A 13,883-nucleotide genomic window follows, 5' to 3' on the forward strand; every position below is an offset into this window, starting at 1 on the left:
GATCAAATGTAATTAGAAACACTGTACATTTGTTGCTGTGCAGTGCAGGGCCACTGAAAAGATTCAATGGTCACCTTTATTTTGCTGAGTGCTGTATTTAAGTTTTAAGCTGATACTATAGAGTTGAAGCCTTTGCCCAAGCAGTGTTTACAAGGGAGGAAAATGGTCAAAATAATCAAGTAATTCCATCACAAAATTTGCTGCATTATGCCACATAATTTGGCATTTCTTACCATATAATCTATAATTTGCTCCTCCGGTGCCGCATAATTCAAGCAGTCTTGGTCTTTACCAATGAGATAAATGTATAAACAAAAACTCTTTGAAAACATTTTAAATATTTTTACAAAAATGAAGCTGAAATTAAATACGTGAAATTTACAGCCCTAGCTTCAGCATGCCCAAGAGTTTCCCTATCTTTTCAGCTCTTGGGCCCCATTATTCGAAAACCAGCATTTTACCAGTGTGGGGAATTGTCGGCAAAATAAATATTATGAAGCACTCAAATGTACACAATAATCAGCACACCAAGAGATACACAAACACACAGCATTCAACAATTTTTTAGGTCAAGCCTGTACTGCTCTGTGCGGCATGCTGTAATGTACACTGTGGCTTGAAGCCCCGCCTCTTTTTAAATTGATTCCTGTTCTGGCCTTTTAGAAATGCATGGTACTGTTTGGTGAGTATGTCTAATTACTCCCGCCTTTTGTCGTTTTAGATCCTCCCTGCCGACTGCACCTGCTACACGTGGTTTTCCGTTTTCTTTAATTAATGTGTTCTTGTGTGCACGCCTTTTTTCCTTTGTATGATGGCTTGTTAAAGGAGCCATCACTTTTCTGTCACAGACGCCACTTTTACTTTTAGCACTGAGCCTTTTTAGGTCTCGGCTATGCAGCACGCATGCGAAGCATAGGAGGGGACCTCTTGGAATCGATCAGCTTTTTCGCCCAAAAACGTGCACGCTTTGCATTGCTTTCAATTGCAATGCGTGGCCGTTCCCTTGCGGTAGCGAGTTTGGCGACATCTGCTTGTAAATATCTTGCAAACAGATGGTGCCCCTGCTCGCTCCCACAAGGGAAACGCTGTGTGTGTCTGTTTTTTTTTGTGCTTTTCGCTCATGCCTTCACAGAATCCCAACTTTTGCGGCCGCAGCCCGCACTTATCTGTTAATTAAATTATTTTGTTAATTTTATTTTTCACAAAGGCCGATATCTGATGCTTTGTTTCTGAGGATCCTGTTTTTGCAAATCCCGCCATTCCGAGGATTCTATCTATCGTCTACAGGCATTCTTAGCGCGATCGCCATGCATGAGTACTTGTTAATTTTAACTTTTGCGGCCACGGGCTGCGCTTGTCTTGTTAATTAAACTATTTAGTTCATTCCTGCTGAACGGATGGTTTAAAGAGACCCCCTTGTGTGATCTTGCGCCTGCCGTGCACAGGGTTAGGAGGGCAAAAGAGCCCCCATGCAGCGCCTACATCTGGGTTACACTATAACATAATTGTACAAATACATTCGAGCCCTAGGGTTAAAGGCATTTGTTTACTGATTTTTATTGTTCACTCCAGGAGACTCGCGCTTTTGAAGACAAGAACCCGAAAGGCGGGGTAGGCCTGCCCGTATTACAGTCAACAGTCAAGCACAGATCTTTAGACCGCTGACCCCAGCGTTTAGTTTTGGGGTACTCGAGTTGTGCTGGGAAACCCTCTCCCGCTTCCTGGAGCCCCTGAATGAATGGGTGGGTTGTTGAACACAGCCGGATAGGTGGCCTCATGGTTGAATTGATGTGGGACTCCCACCCATATTTTATATTTGGGGTAGATTATGAGTCAGTCGGACCAGTGTCTTCCCCTGTGTTGATGCTTAGCCGCACCCCACTCCTCCGACGGCCGGATTCCTGTCATCCGCAGCGCCGTCGATGACAAACAGCCGAGCTCAGTTCTGCTCCAGTGACGCCAGTGGCCTAGCGGGAACGGGAATGTTTTCCTTTTTTGTTACATCCAAAATCAATTGACGGTGTCTTAAATCAGCCAACCGAGAGACAAGAACAAACCAGGCCAACCCGGCTCTTCTGGTAGCAGGGCTGCGCTTCCTCACCGCTGGCTGCGCTCATTCACCGCGCAGAGACAGCTCCTGACACCCTGCACCACCTACTCCTGACACCCACCCTGCACAGTCTGCTCCTGACATCCTGCATCAACTGCTCCTGACACCGTGCACCATCTGCTCTTTTCGCAGTTCATCTGCACCATATGCTCCCATGCACTCACCATGAACGGTCTGCTCCTGAGAACTTACCCTGTGCCACCTGCTCCTATGCACTCACACTCCGCCATCTGCCCCTGTAGCACAGTCGGCGCCTGATACACCTTGCACCGCCTACTCCTGCTCACTCGACATGCACCGTCTGCTTTCACGCACTCACCATGCACCGTCTGCTTCTAAGAACTCACCCTACACCATCTGCCTCTGTGCCCTCACCCTGCACCGTCTAGTCCCAGGCACTCACCAGACACCATATGCTCCTACCCACTCACACTGCAGTTAGCTCTCATCCACTCACCCTGCACCGTCAGCTCCCATGCACTCACCCTGCACCTTCTCCTCTTGTACACTCACCCTACATCTGCCTCTGCACAGTCAGCGCCTGATACACCTTGCACCGTCTACTCAGTCTACTCCTGCACACTCACCCTGCACCATCTGCTCCTGCACACTCACCCTGCATCCTCTGGTCCTGGCTCTCTGACACTCACCCTGCACCATCTTCTCCCACGCACTCACCCTGCAACATCTGCTCCCACGCACTCACCCTGCAACATCTGCTCCCACGCACTCACCCTGCAACATCTGCTCCCCCACACTCATCCTGCAATGTATGCTCCCACGCACTCCTCCTGAACCACACACCCCCACCCACAAGGTAGCTTTACGTCATCCGATTGTGTCTCTCGGCAGGAGCTCTAAACTGAGCAGGCACTGCTTGTCTCCTTCAGCTTTGGTGCCCGCCCTTTGTTTTCTTAGCACATCCCTGAGTATGGTACAAATGAGGCTTGTTAAAGGGACTCCCTTTGATGAGCAACAGAATCGGGATCTCAGATCTTAATCGGACCTCAGCACGGATGGAGTGTTTTTTCGTATTTTTTTACAAACTCAATTTGCTTGTCTTTCAGCAGGTCATCATGTACATTTTGCTCAGTCGTGGATGTCAGGTAATCCGCATTGAAGCGCCTGCCTCTTCACAAAACCATTCACACTACAATGGCCTCTGTTTGGTTTCCTTTGCCGTGCCATTTCAGAAGCAAACACAGGCGGGGGCGTTCTGCCGTAATTAAAGCGGGGTGATAATGGGGCAAGATGATTACAGCGCGAAAATGGACTATCAGTGAAAGTCACTAACGCCCTGCATATCTGGCGCAGCCTGTGGGAAACCAACTCGTAGCTCCCCTAGTGGAACTTAAATTAGGTGCGAACCTGCAGCGGATTTCGTTTGTACCTCCCACCAGCCCTCCCTCCCGTTGTCTGTGCATTTCAATCCCGTAATAAGTGGCAGTCATTCAAAACACAAGAACACACTGGGAAGGCACTTCTATAGGCATGGAGTACAGAATTTCCTATAGCGAGAGAACTTCCTTGAGGGAATAGATATGGCGTGAATAAGGTTTGTAAGTGTTTTTGAAGGAGGAGAAGTTTAAGGTCAGTTTTGAAGGACGGAGGGGTGGTGGTGGTCCGGAGCTGAGGCGGAAGGGAGTTCCAGATTCTCATTGAGTTGCCTGAAAAGGATTGGGTCATCGATCTTACCCTTTTGAAAGAGGGAGGTTCAAGCAATACATTTTCCACATTGCGTGATGGTCTAGAGCCTCCAGAGAGTTTCCGTTTATTTGAGGAGAGGAAGAGTGCAAGGCTTCGTAGGTGATAGAGTCTTGTAGATATTTCTTGCCTCGATGTGAAGCCAACGGAGGGAAGATAAAATGGGTGTGATGTGGTCGCTTCTTTTGACCCCACATATGAAAAAAGCTGCAGAATGGAGAACAGATTTAAGGGGGAACAAATGAGATTTGGGTAGGCCAGTAAGAAGAAAATTGCAGTAGTCCAATCTAGAGAAAACCAGCGATTGGACCAGGGTTTTTAGGTCTTGTTACGGGAAGAAACATCAGATCCCCCAAAGAAGGCGCAGTTGGTATCTAGCAGACTTTACAATGGAATTGATGTGGGAGAGTAGATTGAGTCTATTCTCGATTATGACACCAAGGGATTTTGTGCTGTTGACAATGATGAGTTTATTGTTGAATAGATTCATCTGATCCATCCATGATTGAATCGGACGAGGAGAGAGTGAGGAGGAGAGGAGGAGGAATTCAGTTTTGGAGGGATTCAGAATGAGTTGATGAGTTGACATCCAGTTTTGAATGGAGTTGAGAGTAGAGTTTAGGATGGAGAGATCGTGTGTGGAGGACACCTTAAGGTAGATTTGGGTGTCGTCCGTATAAAGATGATAGAGGACCCCAGATTTACTTAGGAGATTCCCAATGGTTTCAAATAGAGTTTGAACAAAGTGGGTGCAAGTATAGAGCCTTGAGGGACACCTTGACCTACCGCCAAAGGAGATGAAAGACTGTTAGCTATTTTGATCATTTGGGATCTATCAGAGAGGAAGGAAGCAAACCATTTAAGCACTGTGCCTTCCACGCCCATTCTCTGTTGAAGAGTGTTAAGGAGAGTGTTGTGATTGACAGTGTCAAATTCTGCAGAAAGGTCAAGGAGAATCAGAAGACAAGACTCCTCTGCATCGAGTATCCGCAGCACGTCATCAATCACTTGTAGCAGGGCTGTTTCAGTGCTGCAGTTTTGCATGAAGCCAGACTGGAAATTGTCAAGAAGATCATTATCCTTGATATGACGGGAGAGTTGTTTCGCTACACATCTTTCCGTGATTTTCGCCAGAAATGGTAGGTTGGTGATGGGGCGGAAGTTGTTGAGGTCGTTCGCATCAGCGGTGGGTTTTTTAAGAAGAGGGGTAACCTACCCAGTTTTGAAGGACACAGGAAGGGAGCCTTGACTGAGGGAGAGGTTATCAATATCTAGGGGTGTAGGGGGAAAGTACCTGGTAGAGCCGCCCCCCCACTCAATCAACTCTCAATCACAAAGAGCCCTACCAAGTCAAAACGCATAAAAATCCTAGATCAATGGGGGGTTCTGATATATCATCAATGATCTAGATACCCTTAATGTGTAACTTAACACTATACCCAAGGTCAAGATGCATAAACTTTAAAACAACAATATATACACAGGCCATTCTTCACTTACACTAAATCGAAAAAAATCAAAAAAGTGAAGTGAAAACAGAGAGAGTGCCTCACGGTCGTACCACCCGAGGGGGTTCCCGGTTGACAATCACCGGTTTACCCACTTCTCATCTCATTTGATGCGTTTTGACTTGGGCTCTTTGTGATTGAGAGTTGATTGAGGGAGAAGTTATCCAGAGTGGTCCAATAGGAAAGAGAATGGGTGTAGAAGTCAATGGCAATGTCACTAGGGATGGGGTCAAGAGAATGGTTGGAGGGCTTTGTTTCAAGGATGCATTTGAGGAGGGCATCTTCAGAGATGGTGTCAAAGTTCTGCCAAATGGCTAAGGATTTGCGCTGCTCTGGAGGGGTAGGATGAATGACCTGCTCCACAAGGGATTTCACTGTTCCATCAAAGAATATAGCGAATTCTGCTGCTTTCTTTGTAGAGTCTTCCAACTTGGGGGTTGGGGAGAGCGGTATGGATTGTTAATGAGGTCGAATAGTTTTTTGGGTCCATTTTTGGCTGAGTCGATGAGGGTTCTGAAGTGTGATGCTTTTTCAAGAAAGATGTGCTTCTGGTACTTGGATCTTGCTGAGCAAAGCGTAGCAAGATTATTGGTGGAGGGCGATTGTCTCCATTGTTTCTCCAGGATTCCTAGGTACTTCCTTTCTTCATAAAGGGGTTTGTTGAACCAAGGTGCAGAGGGCGTAGGCCTTTTCTTTTTGCTTTGGAGAGGAGTGACATTGTTGATTTCGACTGCAAGGACTGAGAGGCATTGGGTGGTGAATCACAGAGAGCGCTGAGGTCAATATTTTTAGTGTTGCGGAACCAGGTGGTAGTCCTCTTAGGTTGGCCAAGAGTTATAGAGTTTGATAGATGAAGAGAGAAGGGGATGAGGAGGTGGGCAGACCAGTCTACATGAATAGGGATAGCGATAGTAAGCATATCTGCTTTAGAAATAACAAGGTCCAGGATTGAGCCCTTAGAGTGTGTTGTTTCTGTGCAATGTTGGACAAGATCATTTGCTGAGAGAATGGTGGCCAGCAAATTCGCCGAAGAGTCTTCCAGCGAGCCCAAGTGGAGATTGAAGTCACCCAGGAAGATCTGACAGTCACTTTGCGAGTATTGGTCGCTGATGAAGTCAGCGAGTTCCTCCAAAAACGAAGGGCCGCTAGCAGGCGGGCGGTAAATGGCATGGAATCTGAGGGGTGAGCTGTGGTGCACTTGAAGCTCAAGAGATAGGCATTCAAAGGTACGGAAGGAGCCGTTAGGTAAAGCCTTCAGTTGAAGGGAGTTTCTAAAAACGACTGCAACACCTACCCCAACTTTGTCTATTCTGTCCTTTCTAAGTATAGAGTAGCCTTTGGGAATTAGGAGATCAAACAGAGTGAGAGGTATTGTTGAACCAGGTCTCTGTAAGGAAGAGCATGTCAATATTGTGAAGGATGATGGGATCGGAGATTTCAAGTTTGTGTTTCATTGCAGATCTGCAGTTGTGCAGCATACAGCGCAACTCTGTCACTACTGTTTTGGTGACGGGGGCACTTGGGGTATGAGGAGTGATACAGATATTGTACTTGTATGAGAGTGCCTGGGAGCATTTAGGCGGGTAATTGGTTCTGACACAGAAGATGGTCGGAATAGTGTAGATATTAGGGTTACTTGGAGAGGAAATTGGAAGAAGGGTGGCGTTCGAGGACTTGTGTGAGTTCGCAATGTTTGGAGACAACAGATTATGATTGGCTATTTTAGGGTGTGGGGGCGAGGTGCATGTCGTGGGTTTGGGAAGGTGAGTGTTTTTCAAAGGAATGGAGGTGTGTGGAAAGGTGGCAATCTTGGAGCTTAAGAGTGAGATGGTAGCGTCGAGATGGAGGTGATGAGAAATTCAAGCTTATTTTCCAGAGAGAGTAGGGCAGAGCACGGCATGCTTGGTGGCTCGATGGAAACAGGAGGGGGTGCAATTGGCAGTGGAGGGCAGGGAGACGTGGGGGTACGGGTGGGGAGTTGGGGAACAAGGTTCAGGGGTGGGGAAAGGTGGTGGTTGAGAGCGGGTGTTGGTGCATCAGAGGTGCCTCCCCCTAAACACTTATAAGGTCCCAAAGGCGAGACCTATTGGCTATGCCAATGCTTGTTTATTATTATAATGCACATAACATCCATGCTTCAGGCAAGCTGAACGACACAAGAGGCAGCATTACAGTATGCACTCCTCGCTGCTCCCTTTTGTTGTCCATGTTGTACCAGTGGAGTCGTGCCTCAGGCAAGCTGGACGCCTCTTGAGGTACACACGTTTTTGCATGCTTGGTTTTCTTTTCTACATTGTTTTTTTTGTGTGAGATAATGTGCTTTTGTTTTGCTCAAGGCTGTGTCACCACTCTTAGTTCAGGCGGGGTTTGGATCTGCTGGAGGGCACTTAGTTTTTGTCGAGCTTCCTTGCATTACAACCAAAATGAACATGTAGAGAACAGTGGAATTTCCAATTGTAAAAGCGGACTCTACTCTGCTGCTCCGCACCATACGTTAACTGCGGCCACTGCACGATGTCGGCAACAAAAGGCAGAACCACTTCTCCTTTAAGCGTAGCGAGACTGCGCTGCTTCTTTGACCACTGCCGGGGCTTCAATCAACATGCAAGCGTTTACATAATCTAAGAGTCACTTTTTTACAGTTACATGTCTTCACAGTAAAAAAAAAAAAAAAAGCATTTACAATGCAATAGGTCTCGCAGCATTAAAGTTTGAGTTATTGGCATTGTGTATGACAATGCCAATAGCTATAACATTTGCAAATGTGACACCTATAGCATTTGTAATGCAATACGAGTTGTATTTACATGACTTAGATGTATTGATATTAGAAATAACAATGGCTTTTCATTTTTTTAATACTTAAATAAAAGTTATTGTAATTGAGTTGGTGGAAGGGTGAAGTGGGTCGTGTCCCCGAGTGATGTGGTGGTGTCCCGAGTGACGAGTGGTGCCCCTGAGTGAAGTGGTGGTGTCCCCGAGTGAAGTGGTGGTGTCCCCGAGTGAAGTGGTGGTGTCCCCGAGCGAAGGTGTCCCCGAGCGAAGTGGTGGTGTCCCCGAGTGATGCGGTGGTGTCCCCGAGTGATGTGGTGGTGTCCCCAGAGTGATGTGGTGGTGTCCCTGAGTGATGTGGTGGTGTCCCTGAGTGATGTGGTCGTGTCACCAGAGTGATGTGGTGGTGTCCCCAGAGTGATGTGGTGGTGCCCCCAGAGTGATGTGGTGGTGCCCCCAGAGTGATGTGGCGGTGCCCCAGAGTGATGCGGCGGTGCCCCAGAGTGATGCGGCGGTGCCCCTGAGTGATGTGGTGCATGGCAGTGGTGGTGTCCGTGTGTGCATGGTAGTGATGGTGTCCGTGTCAGTTCTGTATGTTTGGACTGCAGCACTGACTTCAGCACAGTGACCACATCTGATAAGGTTTGCATTATGGACCCTACAGAAAACAGATACATTGTGGAGACAGTACACATACAGCACGTCGAAGCAAGTCCAACATCCGTTTACTTCTGAAGGAGTATACCATCCTTAGGGATGTGTTTACACGTTTGCATCTTCTATAATTTGAGCTGGAGACAAGCTCTCAGAGGAAGCCACTTGGCGAACTGTTTCAGCACTTCAAATAGCCCCCCACATGTGAAATTAAACCTGCCAAGCGCCAGGAGACCATTCAAAACATACACACTGAAAGAAAAGATAGGATAAGTGTGCAACCACACCAGATGACGCCTAACTCCTAGAGTTGGGTGACACAGTACGAGTCTGTGGGGGATGAGGACTAACATTTGAATGTAATCTTCTCCAAAGGAAGGGCAGACCAAAACTTTAAATTGAGACGTGGAAGCAACAACACAAGTTAACCGGGGTACAGCTGGAAGCTGCTAAGGGCCGTAGGTAGGAATGTTATGTCTTTGAGATAACCATTAACTATGGGTAAGGTTCATTAAGGTTGGTGCTGTCGGTCTCTAGGACAGGTCTGTGGGGTGGAAGTCTGTCTGTCAGAGGGTGGTTGCCGGCTGTGGAAGGGGCTCTGTCTGTGAGCAGGTGCCATCTCCCTGTGAGCAGGGATGTCGGTGGGGGTACACGTGACGCGAGGCCTGTAGTGAGGGACGGGGTCCGGTGTGGCAGGAGTGATGCGTCTGGGTATCTTTGGTGAGACAGGAGTGATTTGCAGTCTGCGAAGGTGTTCGGGGACATGTCTGTGGTGCGGCAGCTGTCAGTTGGGACAATACCCGTGCTGGTACATTGGTGCTACGGAGTGCTGCTATCTTTGGAAGAGATTTGTTGTCTGAGAGGGGAGGCTGCTGTTTGTTTGGGGTCCTGGTGGTGGTGTCTGTGCTGTGGGACAGTCTATCTATGGACAGTCGCTGTCTGCAAGAGACTGCTGCCAGAGGCGGACAGGGCGGCTGTCTGCAGCAAAGAGGGTGCTTCTTGCACCCCATGTATTCACTTTGTCCGGCAAGGCACGCCAGTTAAGTACTGTGTATAGTTTATATAGGAGTGTCTTGGCTGGGTTCTGTGGGCTTACTGCAGGTCGGGGGGGCAGTTGTATAGGAAGAGGTTGGGTTCGGGGAGACATTTGAGTTCTGCTCGTATAACTGGTCTGCTATAAACACAAGCATAAATATTCAGTAGAGTGTACATTACTTTTTAACGATTGACAACAGTAAATATGACACTTTACAGCGAGCGGACAGCGCTTGAAATAGAAATTTAGAAGTGCTGGTACGAACTATTTAGAGTATCGGTTTTCTCACGAGAAGTGCCGGTACTCTCCCATTAAATGTATTCCAGCAGTGCGGAAAAGTGCAGGTACGCTCCCTTTCAAATCCGGTACTCAGTACTGCCCCACTGAGAAAAACTACCACTGTCTTCCACTACAACCCAATTGTTGCCCGCTATAAACACCTGGATGCGGCTCAATTTAAATTGACTGATCTACAATAAAAATCACTACTATGCATCACGCCGTGGTACTGAATGCGCATCAGTGCCAACTTTTAATGGGTTTTCTTAAGTAGAAATCCCATTGGAAGTTTGCTCGTCATTGTGTGCTTACTTACTAATGCTTGTGCACCACTGGCCCTGCCAATAAGTCTGTCTCACTTCTACAGTTGCGACCTACTGCCAGGGCCACTGGAATTACGCTATTGTACAGCTGTGGAGTTTTCCACATTATTGTAGATTTGCCACATAATTAATCAACTGATGAATAATTTGCAGATTGGTAACAAAGAACAAAATAATTCTAGCTCGTACAGATTAAGTTACTAAAAATGCAGAGACGTATGTTGTCATGCAGTAGAAGGCCCTTTGCAAATGTTGACTGGTCAACTTTCTGCTCCTTCGTGCTATATTTGGGTGCTAAACTGGTACTAATGAGGTGCACATAGTGCCTAGACAGTTTTAATAAGTGTACAAAAGACAAATTAATGACGTAATACTATCAAAAAATGTGCCGCATTACGCCACATAATTTGCCATTTTGCCACATAATTTAATCAACCCCGGCATATAATTTTGCCCAACCCTGCCGCATAAATGCAGTGGCCCTGCTTACTGGCTTTGCAAATGCTTCTTAAACACTGGTCCATGATCAAGCACATTGTTATTGAATGAACTCACAGCGAGCAAACTTACCCTAACGTTTTCAGCGCAGGAACGTTTTGGAACTATATATACGTAAGTTTCTGGAACCGTATTTAAAGACGAAACAGAAAAATGTTACATCTAGCAGTAAGTGAATCTTAAGTGAGGTATACAATAAACAGAGGTGTTTGCATCCCCCAGATGTGGCCTAAAGAGGTCAATGACAGTGGCTCAATAGGACATAGGAAATCCTTTGAACACCTGCCATTACTAATGTCGCTGACAATGTCTAATGCGCACGCTTTGCCATGAGCAATCAATCCTGTTACTGTATGTGAAGTTATTATACTTCACAATAGTTGCGATATACTCGTGAAACTCATGACAGCAAAATTCCAAGCTATGTTCTGGATGAAGCAAGGCTGAAGCAGATTCCATAATCAATAATCGAGGACACTTACTAAGCTCGTTCTCCGACTTGACAGTAAATGAAGATGGAAGTGCCCCCGGAATCCCGCCGCGGCCGCCCCGGAAGTCAGGCACGGTCGCCTGTGACGGGGGCGGGGCCACGTCCAGACCGGAAGAGGAGGCAGGCGGAGTCAATGCGTCTCGCGGCCCGGGGCTCCTGTGAGCGGTGTGGAGCCCCGGGGCCGCGCCAGCAGGAGGTTGGGCGCCGCGTGCTGAGAGCAGAGTCCCCGACATTGGCCAGGTAAGTTCCAAAGGGCTGGGGGGGCTTGGTGCACTTGTGTGTGTGTGTGTGTGTGCGTGTATGCTCGTGTGTGTATGTATGTGTGCGACGGTGACGGCGGGGGAGGGGGGGCCTCGGTGCACTTGTGTGTGTGTGTGTGCGCGCGCGCGTGTGTGTATGTGTCGGGGGGGGTGTCTCTGTATGTATGTATGTATGTGCGTGCGTGCATGGGCGCTTGTGTGTGTGTATGCGCATGCGTGTGTGGTGCTTGAGCTTCCCAGGAGACAGCGCCTGGCCACAGCGCGCGTTCCAGTTTCAAATCACCTCCAAGGCGATGCACGCAGCTGGGACTGTCTCCTGGGAAGCACGGTCGGCAACAATAGATCTCTAGCGAGACACAGCGCTGACGCTCTGTGTTTTCGCTACGAGACCTAAAAAAGGAATCCACAAAATAATGACGTGTTAATCTTTAAAGCCATATTTGTGACTCTTTATACTGAAAGCAGTTTACGCTGGGTCTCTGCTATGCCACAATCCTGTTTTCTGTCTCCCAGGTGCCAGGGCGTATGCCAAGCCTCCAATGCCTACCAAGGCATGCGTAATCGAACTGGATACAGAAAACGTATTATTTAAGAGGTGGTATCTGATAGCAACAAAGCTATGCCTTCTTCGCAAATATGAAGGTCTACTTCATTCCATAGCGCGTATTACCAGTATTTTGCGGGTTCCCCAGCAGGTCTACTATTGGACAGATTAAGGGGTTTTAGAAAGCGAGAAATGTTCCAAAGATCACACTTTGATGCGATGGCACAGCTGTAATTGGAACTGTAAGAATATTGGTTTCAGTATGAAATTTGGCCAACAGATCACCACGCAAACTCAACTCATCAGCCCCGGCTGCAAGTAATAGCTTACTCCATGCATGAATCACGTAAAAACTTCACAGTTGATCAAGGATTTACTCTGTGCTTCACAGAGTAAGTTAACCATGATCCTGTACAGCAAAAAGATGAATTATGCTGTGACATATCCGGATGAAAAAAGGGTGCTCTTCATTTGCAGACTAGGCCACAGGGAAGAATTAAACAATCAACGATTCCAAGTAAAACATAATGCAGGCCATGCACGTTAAAACATAGTTTTAACCCTTAAGATAAAAAGAAGTGTGAAATATAACTCTGCCAATTCAACATTTTTAAGTAACTGCCACCCTTTTTACATATTTTTATTATATTTTACTGTACAAAGTAAGTTCCAAATAGAATAATAAACAGGCAGCAATTCTGAACAAACTCCCACACTTCTCCCCTACTCAACCTCGTGCCCTGAAAATGAGTACATTTTTGGTAGTAGGTTTTAGACGGCGCTTAAGAGTTTCCACAAAATGTTCGGCCTCCGCCTACATATCACGTCCAGCCCAGCTATTTTGGGGGTACTTCTGCTGAAATTATTTCTGCGAATCCCCAACTATTGCCCTTCCTCAATGCAATTGCAATATCTGTGAGCTGCATCTCTCTTCGCCACAGCTAATATTAAGTGAAAGACTTTAAGGCAAGTGGCTTTTGCCAGAGCTCGAGAGCTCTGGAATAATTGGAGCAGGTGCCTAGACCCTGCACCCCCACTCCTTTTTATTAACTTTGCAGAAAACAGTGGTGGTCATCACAGTAAGACATTTAAAACAAGCATTGGAAATGCAATAGGTCTCGCATTAGGAAAGTTTGAGCTATTGGTCTTATAAATGACATTTTTTTTAATTTATGTGTTGTTTTTTAAAATAGCTAAATTAATAGCTTTGTCATTTACAATGCCAATAGTTATACCTTTCGTAAATGTGACATTTGTAATGCAACATGTTTTGTATTTACGTGACTTAGATGTAATGATATTACAAATAACAATGGCTTTTAATTTTTTTAAATAATTAATACTTAAATAATTTATTTAATTTGTAATGTCAATAGCTTAAACTTTTGTAAATAACTTTTGTGAAGATTATGTTCAGTGTTTTTTATTGTGACGAAAATCCAAGAACAGAAGTGAAATATTAACATCTTTTTGTGATTTGTAATAAAGCTTGAAAGCTTGAAAACAGCTTGAAAGAACATATTTGAACCAGTGATGCTGTGGTGGTGCAGAGTGATAATATGGTTGCGCTGAGTGATGCTATAGTTGCGCTGAGTGATGCTGTGGTTGCGCTGAGTGATGCTGTGGTTGCGCTGAGTGATGCTGTGGTGGCGCTGAGTGATGCTGTGGTGGTGCTGAGTGATGCTGTGGTGATGCTGAGTGATGC

At 46.5% G+C, this 13,883-nt stretch overlaps 1 protein-coding gene across 1 annotated transcript in view; it reads right to left on the reverse strand.

The window, feature by feature from the left end:
• The window catches only part of DHX29 (DExH-box helicase 29), a 930,480-nt gene that overhangs the window by 858,419 nt on the left and 58,178 nt on the right, over window positions 1-13,883 (reverse strand). The gene's annotated exons all lie outside the window — the stretch shown is intronic.

This window comes from Lissotriton vulgaris, chromosome 3_1 (assembly GCF_964263255.1).
Source record: "Lissotriton vulgaris chromosome 3_1, aLisVul1.2, whole genome shotgun sequence".
Taxonomy (NCBI): Eukaryota; Metazoa; Chordata; class Amphibia; order Caudata; family Salamandridae; genus Lissotriton; species Lissotriton vulgaris.